Source organism: Ornithorhynchus anatinus, chromosome 3, assembly GCF_004115215.2.
Source record: "Ornithorhynchus anatinus isolate Pmale09 chromosome 3, mOrnAna1.pri.v4, whole genome shotgun sequence".
Classification (NCBI taxonomy): domain Eukaryota; kingdom Metazoa; phylum Chordata; class Mammalia; order Monotremata; family Ornithorhynchidae; genus Ornithorhynchus; species Ornithorhynchus anatinus.
Window position 1 is genome coordinate 77,563,014 of NC_041730.1, and position 15,240 is coordinate 77,578,253.

Below are 15,240 nucleotides of genomic sequence, written 5' to 3' on the forward strand. Positions count from 1 at the left end.
CAGTCACGGGGTCATTTTAACTCATCTGTAGCTCTCAGCTGTTACCCTCAACCTAGTTCTGGAATCCCTCCTAACTACACATAGTTCTGTGGGCAAAGGTACTTGAAGATACAACCATTCATGACACAAACATATCTCCTAGGAGCGGAACCTGGTTTTTCTGGGTGGGGGGAGTGTTACTATATTACACACAGAGTGCCCCTCCAGCCGATAAACCAAAAACCTAATGGTCAAGAGTATCGATCAACAAAACCCAGCCCCGAAAAGACTGTCCAGCAAAGGGACATTAACTAGGATGGAGGACTCCTTCGGAAGAAAGGTCCATATACCGATTTCCCGATAATCTCCAATTCGTCTATGACGATGGAGTTTTCAATCAAGAATGACAGACGAGGCTCACCCTTCGATACTTCACGACTGAAAACCAGAGAGAAGCTCGTTGTGGGCAGGGAATGTGACTGCCAGCTCTTTTGTATTGTTCTCTCCTATGTGCTGAATACAGTGCTCTGCACACAGTAAGTGCTCAGTCAATAGCACTAATGATGAGGAAAGACTTGATTATTTTGAGAGTGGATTGTGTGGCCCCACTCGGCACTCTTTTGTAACCCCGCAAGTCACGTTGTTGCTGGGCCGTGGAGTGCCCCAAGAGAAGAGGCGGGCAAAATTGCAGCACACTGCAAATAACATGCAAGTGTTTGTTACATCCAGACCATATTTTGACCGCTTCAGAGTCCAGCGCTTAGTACAGTGCCTGGCACATAGTAAGCACTTAAATACCACTTATTATTATTGCTTTTATTAAAGAATCTTGGGAAGGTGGTGAGAGGCTGGGCAGGGTGCTCCTGGACTCAAGTGGTAAAAAAAAAAAAAGGACAAGGAATGAATTGTTCTATTCTGCTCCTGTTGTTTTTAATTTTGTTTAGTGTTCCCCTATGGGTCTGTCTGTCTTCCACACTTTCATACTGTGAATTTGGCAGCCCTTTCACATATGAATAATAAAGGCTGGGGGCGGGGATGCCTTGTCCTGAGTTTCAAAGACTGCTTGGTAACAATTTTGTCCTCTATGACAAAGGGCAGCCCACTCCAAACGCACAGAGCCACACCCCTTCTCAACAGCTTGTAACAAGGATCTGGACTTCTGACAAGAGTTATTGCCTGGCTGTGAGTTATTTCAACAAGTTTTGAGATAACGCGGGGGAGGGAGTGGGTCAGAAGGTACCCACGATGTCTTTTTGCTGTAGTTTTAAACGGGAATCTCCATGACTTACTCTTTCTGGAAGACTCTTGAGGCTCAGGGAGCCTGTGTGAAAGAAACACTATCTACATATTCTTCCCAGGGCTTAGGACACTTGCTTCAGAATTGACTTTTTCTGCACTGATGATGACTAGTTACGGTCAAGTGGGCACACGGAAATTTCAAGCTGCAGGTAGCTGGAATCTGTACCCTTGTGCACTTACTATTCACCCCACCCTCAGCCCCACACACTTATGTAACATATCCATAATAAGCGCCTCATGAGCAGGGAATGTATCCAGCAACTCTGTTGCACTGTACGTTCCCAAGTGCTTAGTACAGTGCTCTGCACACAGTAAACCCTCAATAAATGTCACATCGCTGCAGCTCAAGGGTAAAGCTCTACAAATCATATTAGGTCAAAGAGAATCGAACCGAGGAGATTAAACCACTGGCTCCTGGTGATTCTGGATTAGGATCTGGTTCGGTCAGAGTTCATGTGAGATTCTAGTCAAAACACACACCAGGTCAGGGATTCCCCTGGAAAATCTAGGCTAGGCCCTGGAGACCACGGGGCCCAAGTACCCTTGAAGGCTGGACTGGTTCCAGCCTGTACTGTATCCCACTGTGGGCTTGAGCCTGGGTTGCACAGGTATGTGGGACCAGTTCAACCCACAGAACCGCACTTTGCGCTTCCCTAGGAATCCTTGGATCCAAGCTAGCCCAGATCAGTCCATCTCCCCGGAGACAGCCATTTATGGGTGCAGGAGCTCTGGGGAGCCTTGAAAGGCACAGGCTGCTTCTGCCCCAAACCCAGTGGGTTGCCCAGAGACCCACACCCCCCCAGTCAAAGGAGAACGGCAAGTCAAATGTCACTGGGACACCCATTCCTGGCTCCCGGTTTGTCACTGTGCAAAACAGCAAGCCTGGTCCTGTTGCTGAATTTAATGTGTGGGAGAGAAGAGACGGAGAGATGCATTAATAGCATTCACTGAACACTTACTGTATGCAAAATACTGAACTAAGTGCTCGGGAGAGTACAAAAGCCTAAGAAGATGTGATCCCTGCTCTTGAGGAGCAGTGAGACCAAAAAGAAGAGCTTTTTTTATTTTCTGTCCAACACTGTCAATTTGCATCTGACTTTCCTCTCTTGCATTTTCATTCACGTGCTGTCCCTATGTATATTCTTATTTATATCTACTTCCTTGATGATTCACTTTGCTATTCCATTTTGATATGTTGGCGTGGCTTAGTGGAAAGAGCCTGGGCTTGGGAGTCAGAGGTCGTGGGTTCTAATCCCGGCTCCACCACTCATCAGCTGTGTGACTCTGGGCAAGTCACTTCACATCTCTGAGCCTCAGTAACCTCATCTGTAAAATGGGGATTAAGACTGTGAGCCCCATGTGGGACAAGCTGATTACCTTGTATCAGCCCCAGCACTGTTCTAAGCATTTAGTAAGCGCTTAACAAATACCATCATCAGCATCATTCCCGCTATAGTCTTACCTTTCCTCCAGCTTCCATTATTTGTAAATAAGCTGTGTTTAAATACGCAGTGTCTGTCTCCCCTACATCAGATGGTAAACTCACTTAGAGCAGGGCACAAGAATCTTGCTACTGTTTTACTCTGCCAAGTTCCTAGCACAGTACTTAGAAGGTACTCAAATACCATGGATTGAAAGACAGATTTCCTGGTAGTGGGGGTATTTAATAAGTCTTGAGCCTGTTGATGTAGTGACTCAAATGGGCACTTAAATAACCACTAAGTTGAAGCATTTACAATATATGGTACATAAAGAAACAGTTTAGGATCACGTAACGTATGGCATTCACAAAGTAGCAATTTAACAGAAAACGTGCTTTTGCTCTATCTTGTCTTGTCTTATGCTGTCATTTCCGACCCATAGCGACTTCATGGACACAACTCTCCCAGAAAGCCCCATCTCCTTCGGCAATCGTTCTAGTGGTGGATCCATAGAAGGTTTTTTTCCTACTAGGAGCTATTGTCCCACATGTAAAAATAGTCATTGAAGAACTTGAGAAGCTAATTACCCGCCAAACAAGATTCCACTCATTCCTCACGCCTAGATGTTTTCAAACTGGATTTTCAGGAAATATGGACTATAAAATGTCATTAGCTAGTAGCCCCTACCAACCATTCCAAACCTACTCTCTGCTCCTGAAGTCTCTGTTGCTGCCTTTCCCCTGCTTCTATGAGAAGCAGTGTGGCCTAGTGGATAGAGCATGGGCCTGGGCATCAGAAGGACTTGGGCTCTAATCCTGGCTTTGCTACTTGTCTGCTGTGCGACCCTGGGCTAGCCACTCAACTTCTCAGTGCCACAGTGACCTCATCTGTAAAATGGGGATTAAGACTGTGAGCCCCATGTGGGACATGGACGGTGTCCAACCCGATTAGCTCCTATCTACCCCAACGCTTAGTTTAGTGCCTGGCACACAGTAAGCACTTGACAAATACCACAGTTATTATTATTATTCCTCTCTAAGTACTTAAGAAAACACTGTACTGATGAGGCAGAGGCCACTAGATGAAAACTTTTCCAAAGATCCCCATCACCTCCTCAATATACTCCTGCCAACACTTCCACATTCTCATCCTTCCCAGCTACCTCCCAAGAGGCAACCTCTTACCTACTCTTAAAATCTACCCGGACTCAATCAATTTATTGAGGACTGACTGTGTGCAGAGCACTGGACTAAACACTTGGGAGAGTACACTACAGTGGTTAGACGTGATCCCAGTCCACACAGAGTTTACAATCGCATGTTTAAGGTCAGGGTCAGCTTCCCTGCCTGTTTCCCATAAAGGCCATTATGATCCCTACTTAAAAGCAGCAAAAATGAATCGTCACATAATACGCAAATTCTGTCAGTTGCGGGGGGGAGTCGAGGGCTTTGAAATTCATGTCCTGTGTTCTAAGTTCCTTCTCCCCATAGGCTACATCTCCTCTGCAATGTTATACTTCGTTTTTACCCAAGCATCTGTGGCAGATATCTTTATGCTATTATAGATATTACGGACCTTTCACGATCACACCTGGAGAGTTTCCAATACGCTATCAGTCTCAGCTACAGGAGGGAGAGTCAAGCAGAGGCATAACCAGCCCATTCCCAGCTTGGGCAGTGGATACCGAGTGGAAGGCAATCTGCTACAAGTCAAAACCCACTTTTGCTTTGCTGGGCAGCAGCAGTATAGGAGAGAGTCAAGGATGGAGACTCCAGTTTACGTGGAGACTCAGCAAAACCAACAGCCAATAACCCCTTTAGAGTCTCTCCAACTCACCTCAAAATCCCTAGGTAATCTCACCAATAAGACGTTCCTTTGAGCATATTTTTAAAAAGGAAAATAAAAAGGTTGGGCTAGGCCAATAAAATGTCTGTTTTTCAGTTTGCTATAAGATCATGGGCATCATATCATACTAAACTATATTTCTCAATGTGCTGTACTTTTCGACTTTTTACGCCCATGTGATTGCTATTTACCATGTAAATACGGATGAAGGCGGTGGTAAATCACTTCCCTATTTTTACCAAGAAAACTCTACGGATACGCTACCGGAATGATTGTAGATGGAGATGGGGCATTTGGGGAGAGTTACGTCCATGGAGTTGCTATGGGTCGGCGACAACTCGACAACATGGGACAAGATATTACGGAGGTCACTGAAGAAATTAAAAAAAAACAAACTACAGTTGAGGCTGGCTGTGAAACCTCACCATTTCAAACATCTACTCTCTCAGAGCAGCAAGAACAGCTTGGTCTTGGAAAATTGCCCCCAAGGTGCAAGCTATAGGGCATCAACCCTCTTTCATTCAACATTCAACTACCGTATATGGTGATGATGATAATGGTATTTGTTCAAGTGCCAAGTACTGTTCTAAGCACTGAGGTACATACACGATCATTGGGTCAGATACAGTCCCGCTGCCACCTGGGAGATTTCCTAAACCTTTATAAACGTTGTTATAGTCGACTTCCAATTATATTAAGACATCCTCCCATCCAGAAACAGGATCTTCTGTTTATAGGGTAAAGGGAAGAGAAGCAGCACGGCTCAGTGGGAAGAGCCCGGGCTCGGGAGTCAGAGGTCATGGGTTCTAATCCCAGCTCCGCCACTTGTCAGCTGTGTGACTTTAGGCAAGTCACTTAGCTTCTCTGGGCCTGTTACCTCATCTGTAAAACGGGAATTAAGACTGTGAGCCTCACATGGGACAAACTGATCACCTTAGATCCTCCCCTGCCCTTAGAACAGTGCTTTGCATGTAGTAAGCGCTTAACAAACACATTATTCATTATTATTATTATTATTATTATTATTAAAGGTCCCCTCTGATCACCTGACATGCCTTTGATCCTCTGGGTTAGGGGAAACTGAATTACATTCGCCCTACAACTTCTAGCAAACTGTGAATCCAAACTAACCTTGGGCTTTCTCTCATTTTCTTCTCCAGCCTCAGCGGGTCTGTATATGAGGAGAAAAAATGTGCGGAGCATCACTGAATAGGTCCTCAAACTCTTGACCTGCCTGCTGGCCTCCTGCTTCGAAGGGAGAGGCGAAGCCTGGGAAGCCGGACCATTTACAGCAATTACAACAAGGATTTCTGGTCACTTCTATCAAAGACTCATCTGTAGCTCTCACAGCTAAATTTTACTTGCAGTCTTAAAACCTCCTGTGTTTTTCCACCCTTCCCAACCCCAATTATGGTTCAATTCATTATGAACAGCAGAAAAGAGTTAAAGTCAAAGCAACTGGCATCCTCAGGCATGGAAAAAAAAACATTTTTGCTACTGTCTGCACTTTCTATTTTTCTGTTTGTATATCAGTTCCCTCATGGTGACATCTGAATTTTCAACCAGATAATCATCACCCACCCTTCCTCTTTCTACCCTCCTTCTGCTTTCCCTTGTCTTTTCCCTCTGTCACTCTGAGGGCTGACTCCTCTGAGTCCCCAGCAAAACCAATAGCCAATACCCCTTTCAAAGTCTCTCCAACTCACCTCAAAATCCCTTGGAAATCTCACCAATAAGACGTTCCTTTGAGCGTATTTTTAAAAAGGAAAATAAAAAGGTTGGGAGAGGCCAATAAAATGTGTCTGTTTTTCAGTCTGATATAAGATCACGGGCATCATATCATTCATACTAAAGTATATTTCTCAATGTGCTGTACTTTGCAACTTTTTATGCCCATGTGATTGCTATTTACATATAAACACCTGAATGTAGCTACATTACTCAGTTGTAATTGAATACACAGTTCTGATAAAATAGGGCACTGCACTAGAAGCAATCTTATTTATGATCCTTTTACTCTAGGAAAATCGGTTCTGATTTACAATATTTTCACTGGACACACGGTCTTCGGGTGCCAACTGTGACATAAATCCAGCCGGCCAGCAGTCGTAGACGTAACCCGTATCTGAAAAATCACTAGCAATGATTTCGGTCTACTGACACTCTGAGTTGTAGAACTGAATAGGATGATAACTGTGCTATGTGTATGTAATTTAAGAAATTTCTGCTGCTATTATTCTGGTATTTGTTAATAGTGCTTACTATGTGCCAAGCACTATTATTCCTATTACTATTATTACTACTATATTTAAGCGCTTACTGTAACGAGCACTACTATTATTATGGTATCTGTTCAGCGTTCTCTGTGTCGAGCACTATTATTATATTATTATGGTATTTGTTAAGCACTTACTGTATGTCAAGCATCATTCCAAGTGTTGAAAGATAATCAGGATGGGCACAGTCCCTGTTCCACATGGGGCTCACAGTTGAAGTTGTCATTTCTATCGCCCATGTAATAAAATAGGTACTGGATAAATTCATAGATAGTCCTTCATACTTGAAGACGACGTCACAGAGTTCATCCACGGGTGCACATGGGCAGTTGAAAAGGCTCATGCGGGGCCCTCAGTCCTCACCACACAACACACGCCAAAAGGCTGTTCTTATTTGTGTGCTCGTGCTTACTGCTTACAGAACCCGGCGCTGTTTTCGCCTGTCCCTCTTTGGCTCACGGTTCTCGCAAAGCTTTTGCTCAGACAGAGCCGCTTCTTCATTGAGTGCGATGAACCACGCTGGTTTTTTTAAACTGCATTTGTTAGGCACTTACACTGCGTCAAGCGCTGTTCTGAGTAATGGGTAGATACAAGTTAATCAGGCCAGGAGTCCCTGCCCCACATGGAGTTCTCACAGTCTAAGCGTCTGTCTGAGCCGGTCGCACTTCTGCAGTTGTCTCCCAGTTTTCGGCTGATACGCCATTATCTGAGACTTCACTTTACTACATCCTTAAAACGACATCCTCTGTCCCCTGAGTGCTTTGGTTGCCCAGTTTCAGCTCCCCATCCAGACAAAAGCTGTTTGGATATTCAACATTCATTCTTCATGTTCATATACGGTGTTTGTTAAGGGCTCACTACGTATAGAGAAGTAGCGTGGCTCAGTGGAAAGAGCATGAGCTTAGGAGGCAGAGGTCGTGGGTTCTAATCCCGGCTCCTCCACCTGGCAGCTGTGTGACTATGGGCAAGTCACTTAACTTCTCGGTGCCTCGGTTACCTCATCTGGAAAATGGGGATGAAGACCGTGAGCCTCACGTGGGACAACCTGATTACCCTGTATCTACCCCAGTGCTTAGAACAGTGCTCGGCACATAGTGAGCGCTTAACAAACAGCGTCGTTATTATTATTACCAGGCACTATATGAAGCGCTGGAGTAAATGCAAGTTAATAGGCTGAATACAGTCCTTGTCCCACGTGGGACTCACACTCTTCATCCCCATTTTACAGATGAGGTAATTGAGGCACAGAGAAGCTAGGTGACTTGCCCAAAGTCACACTGCGGGCAAGTGGTGGAGCAAGGATTAGAATCCAGGTCCTTCTTACTCCCAAGGCAGAGCTCTATCCACTAGGCCAGGCTGCTCCTCGTATTTCCCACCCAGTGAAGCTGTACTGAGGTAAGCTTTACATCAAGGCTAGGAGACTGACTTCACTGCAGGACATTTTGCCATTATAGCGTTACAGATATTCAAGGGTGTGCGTTGGGAATTCTAGTCTCAGATCTTACTCTGACCTGCTGTGTAATCTTGTGCAAATCACTTAACCTCTCTAGGTCCCACTTCCCACATTTGTACATAAGATTTATTTACATTTATTTGGTGATAAGATACCTTCTCTCTCTCTCTCCTTAGACGATGAGTAAGCGCTTAACAAATATCATCATCATTACGCCTACCAACTCTTTTATATTGTACTCTCTCGAGCACTTGGCATAGCGCTCTGCATACAGTAAGCGCTCGATCAATACGATCGATCGATGGGGAGAAAATTAGATCATAAGCACTCTGAGGGCATGAACCGTGCATGTCTTTGGTTTCCAGTGAAATCTCCCAAGCCCTCGGTACAGTGCTCTGCAAACAGCAGACTCGGTAAATACCACTGGTCGCTTTGGGGCTATTATTAGAGATAGAATACCAGGACGGATGGGCCGGAATTGATTAGCTTCTTCTATCCTTAGTACCTCTATCAGTCTCAGGGGATTCGGACCATTCGATTTCAATTAATACTTGAAATCGCACGAAGGGATGGCTACATATTAACTGTTTTGAACTCCGCAAGCACACCGGGAAATGCAAAGCCGTTCTTTAAGCTTTTAGTTCTTGAAACGTTTCCCGAGGACCCTTGGGGCAACCCTGGGTCACTCGGGGAGTCTGCGGTCAGGAACTTCCCTGTCTTCCAGAAGTGCCGGTCTTCAAGAGTAAAAAGGCACATTCTCTCCCCAGTCAAGTCTCCAAGGTTCTGGCAGGGAACACGTCTTCCAACTCTGTCACCCTGTCCTCTCCCAAGCCCCTAGCGCAGGGCTCTGAACACAGTAAGCCTTCAATAAATACCACCGATTCATTCATTTTTTGACCTGAAACGCCCTGGTGCTGCACAATGATTGGGAACCACTGGTCTATGCTAAAGTTCACAGGTCGTGAGTTTGTACCAAACAGCCAACTACAGAGTGCCGAGGTGGTGATCTGTAATTCCAGCTGTTACTTCTTTATAATGACCTTGGGCGAACCATCTATCCCTCAGTTTCTTCACCTGGAGGGGAAAGCAACGATCCAGCTTATAAAGTTGTTATAAGCATTAGTTAGAATCATAATGTATGGGAAGTAAAACTATCAGATGGAGCAAAACACAAGAAACAGTACTAAACTTCAGAAACAGAACGGCGTAGATATTGTGTGGGAGAGTGTGAATGCCCTAAAATTTGAATAAGGATACTCCCCTTAGCAAAGACGACGACTTCACCGTATGGCACGTATTAAGTCGACTGCTCTCCACCACGTTAAAGAAGTAAAAATAAGTTATGATTCGGATACCAGTGCACACTGACAAACGCCCATTCATTTTCAGAGTGCTCAGAAGTGACCTTAGTCACCGGGTACTCCCTGTTCTAAGAAAAAGGAACGGTCCCAAGGGAGAAAAATCCATAGCTAGACGTTCTAAACACGGAAAGGCCACGATTGTGAAAGAAATGTCATGTATCTTATCACGCTAATAATCTTAGGGCAATACTGTCTCCTCCTTATGAAGCTTATTAATCCTCCATAAGGAAGTAGGGCCGGATAAATCAATAATCATCAGTCTTACCATTATACTCTCTTACCATCACAGAAGCAGCATGGCCTAGTGGAAAGGGCATGGACCTGAGAGCAGGTCTGCTATGAGACCCTAGGCAAGTCACTTTGCTTCTCTGTGCCTCAGTTCTCTCATCTGCCAAATGGGGACCGGGCACTGACCTGTTCCCCCGGACACGGTGGGGGAAACTCGGGCCCCGAAAACCCTTTCAGGAGCCGTCCCGATCCTAAGTCCGACTCAGCCTGCCCCTCTCCAATCAATCAGTGGCATTTATCCAGCGCTTACCGGGAGCGGATCACTATACTAAGTACTCGGGGAGTACAATACAACGGAGTTGGCGGAGGTCACGGTTCTAATCCCAACTCTGCCACTTGTCTGCTGTGTGACCTTGTGCAAGTCACATCATTTCTAAGGGCCTCAATTCCCTCATATCTTCATCACCTTATTTTGTTTAATGAGATGCACATCACCCTGATTCTATTTATTTGCCATTGTTTTTATGAGATGTTCTTCCCCTTGACTCTATTTACTGCCACTGTTCTTGTCTGCCCGTCTCCCCCGATTAGACTTTAAGCCCGTCAAAGGGCAGGGACTGTCTCTGTTGGCGATTTGTACATTCCAAGCGCTTAGTACAGTGCTCTGCACATAGTAAGCGCTCAATAAATACTATTGAATGAATGAATGAAATGGGAATGAAAACCTGCTTTGCTTGTATTCCCCCCCCCAGAAATTAGTACAGTGCCTGGCACATAGTAAGCACTGAACAAATTACCACAATTATTATTGCACGGTCCTTGCCCACAGGAGCTTCCGGTCTAGAGGGGGAGATGTGTAAATGTAGAGATGGATAGAATGCGTGTAAGCCTGCTGTGGGCAGGGACTGTCTCTCTTTTCTGCTGAATTGTACTTTTCAATGAACTTAGTACTTGGGCTCTCAACAAGTGCTCAATAAATACAATTGAATGAACGAATGAAAGAATGAGCAGGGCTTTTGTGGATGTGGCCGCTCCTGTCCCCTTGGGAGGACCTGATCCTGGCGGGCCGGTGGCCGGGCAGGGCTGGGGGCATCGGTGGAGGAAGGGACCGGGACACCCTTCGCCACCCCGGCCTCGGCCTCCGGGAGCAGGGCGGGAGGCACCGAGGAGCAGTGAAGTGGGAGGGATGAGGGACGGATCAGCGATGAGGGAGAGATCAAGGAGGGATCAAGGGAAGAGAGAGAGAGATCAAGGAGCGATCTGAGGTGAGGGAGGGATCAAGAGGGATCAGGGAGGGACCGGGGATGAGGGAGAGATGCAGGGATGAGGGAGGGATCAGGGAGGGACTGGGGATCCGGGAAGGATGCAGGGATGAGGGAGGGATCAGGGATGAGGGAGGGATCAAGGAGGGATTCAGGTATCAAGGGAGAGATCAAGGAGGGAACAGGGATGAGGGAAAATAAAATAAAAAAATGGTGGTATTTGTTAAGCGCTTACTATGTGCAAAGCACTGTTCTAAGCGCTGGGGGATACAAGGTAATCAGGTTGTCCCATGAGGGGCTCACAGTTTTAATCCCCCTTTTACAGATGAGGTAACTAAGGCACAGAGAAGTTAAGTGACTTGCCCAAAGTCACACAGCTGGCAAGTGGCGAAGCCGTGATCCGAACCCATGAACTCTGACTCCCAAGCCCGCGCTCTTTCCACTGTACCACGCTGCTTCTCAGGTATCAGGGAAAGATCAGGGAGGGATGAGGGAGGGATGAGGGAGAGACCAAGGAGAGATCAGGGATCAGGGATGAGGGAGGGATCAGGCAGAGATCAGGGATGAGGGAGAGATAAGGGATGAGGGAGAGATTGGGGATCAGGGAGGGATTCTGGGATCACGGAGAGATCAGGGAGAGATCAGAAAGGGATCAGGGATGAGGAAGAGACCATGGAGGGATCAGGGATGAGGGAGAGATTGGGGATCAGGGAGGGATTCTGGGATCACGGAGAGATCAGAAAGGGATCAGGGAGGGATCAGGGATGAGCAAGAGACCAAGGAGGGATCAGGGATGAGGGAGAGATCAGGGATGAGGATGAGATCAAGGAGGGATCAGAGATGAGGGAGAGATCAGGGATCAGGGAGAGATCGGGGAATCGAGGAGAGATCGGGGATCATGGAAGGATGCAGGGACCAGGGATCAGGGATGTGGGATCAGGAAGGGATCAGGGAGAGATCGGGGATCATGGAGGGGATTTAGCCATCAGGGAAGGATGAGGGAGGGCCAATGACAACAACGGTATCTGTTAGGCGCCTCCTGTGCGTGCACCCATCCTCGTCCTAAGCGCGGGGGGAGATGGAAGGCAATGAGGTTGTCCCCCGGGGGCCACCCCACCCCCCATCTCCACCCCCATTTTGCAGAGGAGGTGGCTGGGGCCCAGAGAAGGGAAAGGACCAGCCCACCAACACACGGTGGACAACGGGCAGGGAGGGGAAGGGCCGGCTTCCGATTCCCCAACCTGGGCTCCATCCATTGGGGGGGGGGGAGGGGGTGGCATGTACTGGGCGCTTAGTGGGGGCCAAGCCCTGACTTGGCGGCGGGGAGAGGGCAAAGTCCACAACGCGGAGAGGGAAATCCCTTCCCTTCCCACCCCCACCCCTCCTCCTTCCCCTCCCCTCAGCACTGTGCTCATTTGAGAAGCAGTGTGGCTCAGTGGAAAGAGCATGGGCTGGGGAGCAGAGGACACGGGTTCAAATCCCAGCTCCGCCACTTGTCAGCTGTGTGACTTTGGGCAAGTCGCTTCACTTCTCTGTGCCTCAGTTACCTCATCTGTAAAACGGGGATGAAGACTGCGAACCCCACGTGGAACAACCTGATCACCTTGTATCCCCCCCCCCCCCCCCCCCCGGTGCTTAGAACAGTGCTTTGCACATAGTAAGCGCTTAACAAATGCTATCAGCATTATTATTATTATATATTATTTATTAACCTATTTATTTTGCTAATGAGGTGTACATCCCCCGATTCTATTTCTCTTGATAATGTTGTCTTGTTTTAGTCTTGTTCTGTTTTGCTCTGCTGTCTGTCTCCCCAGTTTAGACTGGGAGCCCATCACTGGGCAGGAACGGTCTCTCTCTGTTGCCCAATTGTCCATTCCAAGCGCTTAGTCCAGTGCTCTGCGCATCGTCAGCGCTCAATAAATACGATTGAATGGATGAATCACTTCATCTCGATGATATCTTGTTTTTGTTTTATTCTCTTTCGCTCTGCCGTCCGTCTCCCCGCTTCTAGACGGGGAGCCCGGCCTCGGGCAGGGACGGTCTTTTATCTGTTGCCTAAAAGTCCCTTCCAAGCGCTTAGTCCAGCGCTCTGCACATCGTCAGCGCTCAATAAATACGACTGAAGAAATGAAATATCATTATTATTCACCTGACTACTTGCTTTGCCGTCTGTCTCCCCCCTTTCTAGACTGGGAGCCAGTCACTGGGCAGGGACGGTCTCTGTTGCCCAACTGTCCATTCCAAGCGCTTAGTCCAGCGCTCTGCACATCGTCAGCGCTCAATAAATAGGACTGAATGGGCGAATGACTTTATCTCGATGATGTCCTGTTTTTGTTTTGTTCTCTTTGGCTCTGCTGTCTGTCTCTCCCGTTTAGACTGCGAGCCCATCCTTGGGCAGGGACGGTTTCTTATCTGTTGCCCAAATGTCCATTCCAAGCGCTCAGTCCAGGGGTCTGCACATCATCAGCGCTCAATAAGTACGATTGAGGGAATGAAATATCATTATTATTCGCCTGACTACTTGATTTGCCGTCTGTCTCCCCCCTTCTAGACTGGGAGCCAGTCACAGGGCAGGGACGTTCTCTCTCTGTTGCCCAAATGTCCCTTCCAAGTGCTCAGTCCAGCGCTCTGCACATCATCAGCGCTCAATAAATAGGATTGAATGAATTTATCTCAATGATGTTGTCTTGTTTTTGTCTAGTTCTCTTTTGGTCTGCCATCTGTCTCCCCTCTTTTGAACGTGAGCCCGTCCTTGGGCAGGGACGGTCTCTTATCTTTTGCCCAAATGTCCTTTCCAAGCGCTCAGTCCAGCGCTCTGCACATCGTCAGCGCACCATAAATACGACTGAAGGAATGAAATATCATTATTATTCGCCTGACTGCTTGCTTTGCCGTCTGTCTCCCCCCTTTAGACTGGGAGCCCATCACTGGGCAGGGATGGTCTCTCTCTGTTGCCCAGTTGTCCATTCCCAGTGCTCAATCCAGCGCTCTGCACATAGTCAGCGCTCAATAAATACAACTGAATGAATATTATTATTCTCCTGACTACTTGTTCTGTCGTCTGTCTCCCCCCTTTAGACTGTGCGCCCATCACTGGGCCGGCACGGTCTCTCTCTGTTGCCCAACTGTCCCTTCCCAGCGCTCAGTCCAGCTCTCATGCACACGATCAGCGCTCCATAAATACGACCGAATGAATGACTTTATCTCGATGATGCTGTCTTTTGTCTCGTTCTCTTTGGCTGTGCTGTCTCCCCCCTTCTAGACTGCGAGCCCCTCCTTGGGCCGGACCGGTCTCTCTCCTTTGCCCAACTGTCCCTTCCCAGCGCTCAGTCCAGCGCTCATGCACACGATCAGCGCTCAATAAATACGACCGAATGAATGACTTTATCACGATGATGTTGTCTTTTGTCTCGTTCTCTTTGGCTGTGCTGTCTCCCCCCTTCTAGACTGCAAGGCCCTCCTTGGGCCGGACCGGTCTCTCTCCTTTGCCCAACTGTCCCTTCCCAGCGCTCAGTCCAGCGCTCATGCACACGATCAGCGCACCATAAATACGACCGCAGGAATGAAATAAGATTAGGCCCGACTACTTGCTTTGCCCTCTGTCTCCCCCGCCTTTAGACTGTGCGCCCATCCCAGGGCCGGGACGGTCTCTCTGTTGTCCAGCTGTCCCTTCCCAGGGCTCAGTCCAGGGCTCTGCACGTCATCGGGGCTCCATAAAAACGACCGAAGGCATGATAATCCCGCGGGGCAGCAGGAGGAGGAGATGGAAAAAGAAGAAGAAGAAGAAGAGGAAGAAGAAGAAGAAGAGGAGGAGGAGGAGGGTGGGACTGACCTGGGCTTTGCCGATGGCCCCGCGCTGCCTCCCCGGCGCCGCCGCCGGCCATGCTCCCCCTCGCCCGTCCCCGCCTCCGCTCCGGGATGCAGACGGACGGAAGGACAGAGGGACAGAGGGACAGAGGGAGGGACAGGAGCGGCGACAAAAGCGCCGCCACCCCCAGGCGTCCGCCACCCGCGGGGCCGGTCCCGGGCTGGGGAGGCCGGAGGGGGGAGGGGGGGGGGGGGAAAGGGGGCCGTCACCCGTCGCGGGGGATTGTGGGAGGAGACGGCGGCGGC

General features: G+C 48.1%; 1 protein-coding gene across 1 annotated transcript in view; it reads right to left on the reverse strand.

Moving 5' to 3' along the window:
* Positions 1 to 15,170, reverse strand: part of LMBRD2 (LMBR1 domain containing 2) — a 52,373-nt gene extending 37,203 nt beyond the window's left edge. The window contains exon 1 of the mRNA XM_029060531.2: positions 14,960 to 15,170. The gene's annotated coding sequence lies outside the window, so the exon portion shown is untranslated. The remainder of the gene's footprint in view (positions 1 to 14,959) is intronic.
* Positions 15,171 to 15,240: the final 70 nt, after the last annotated feature.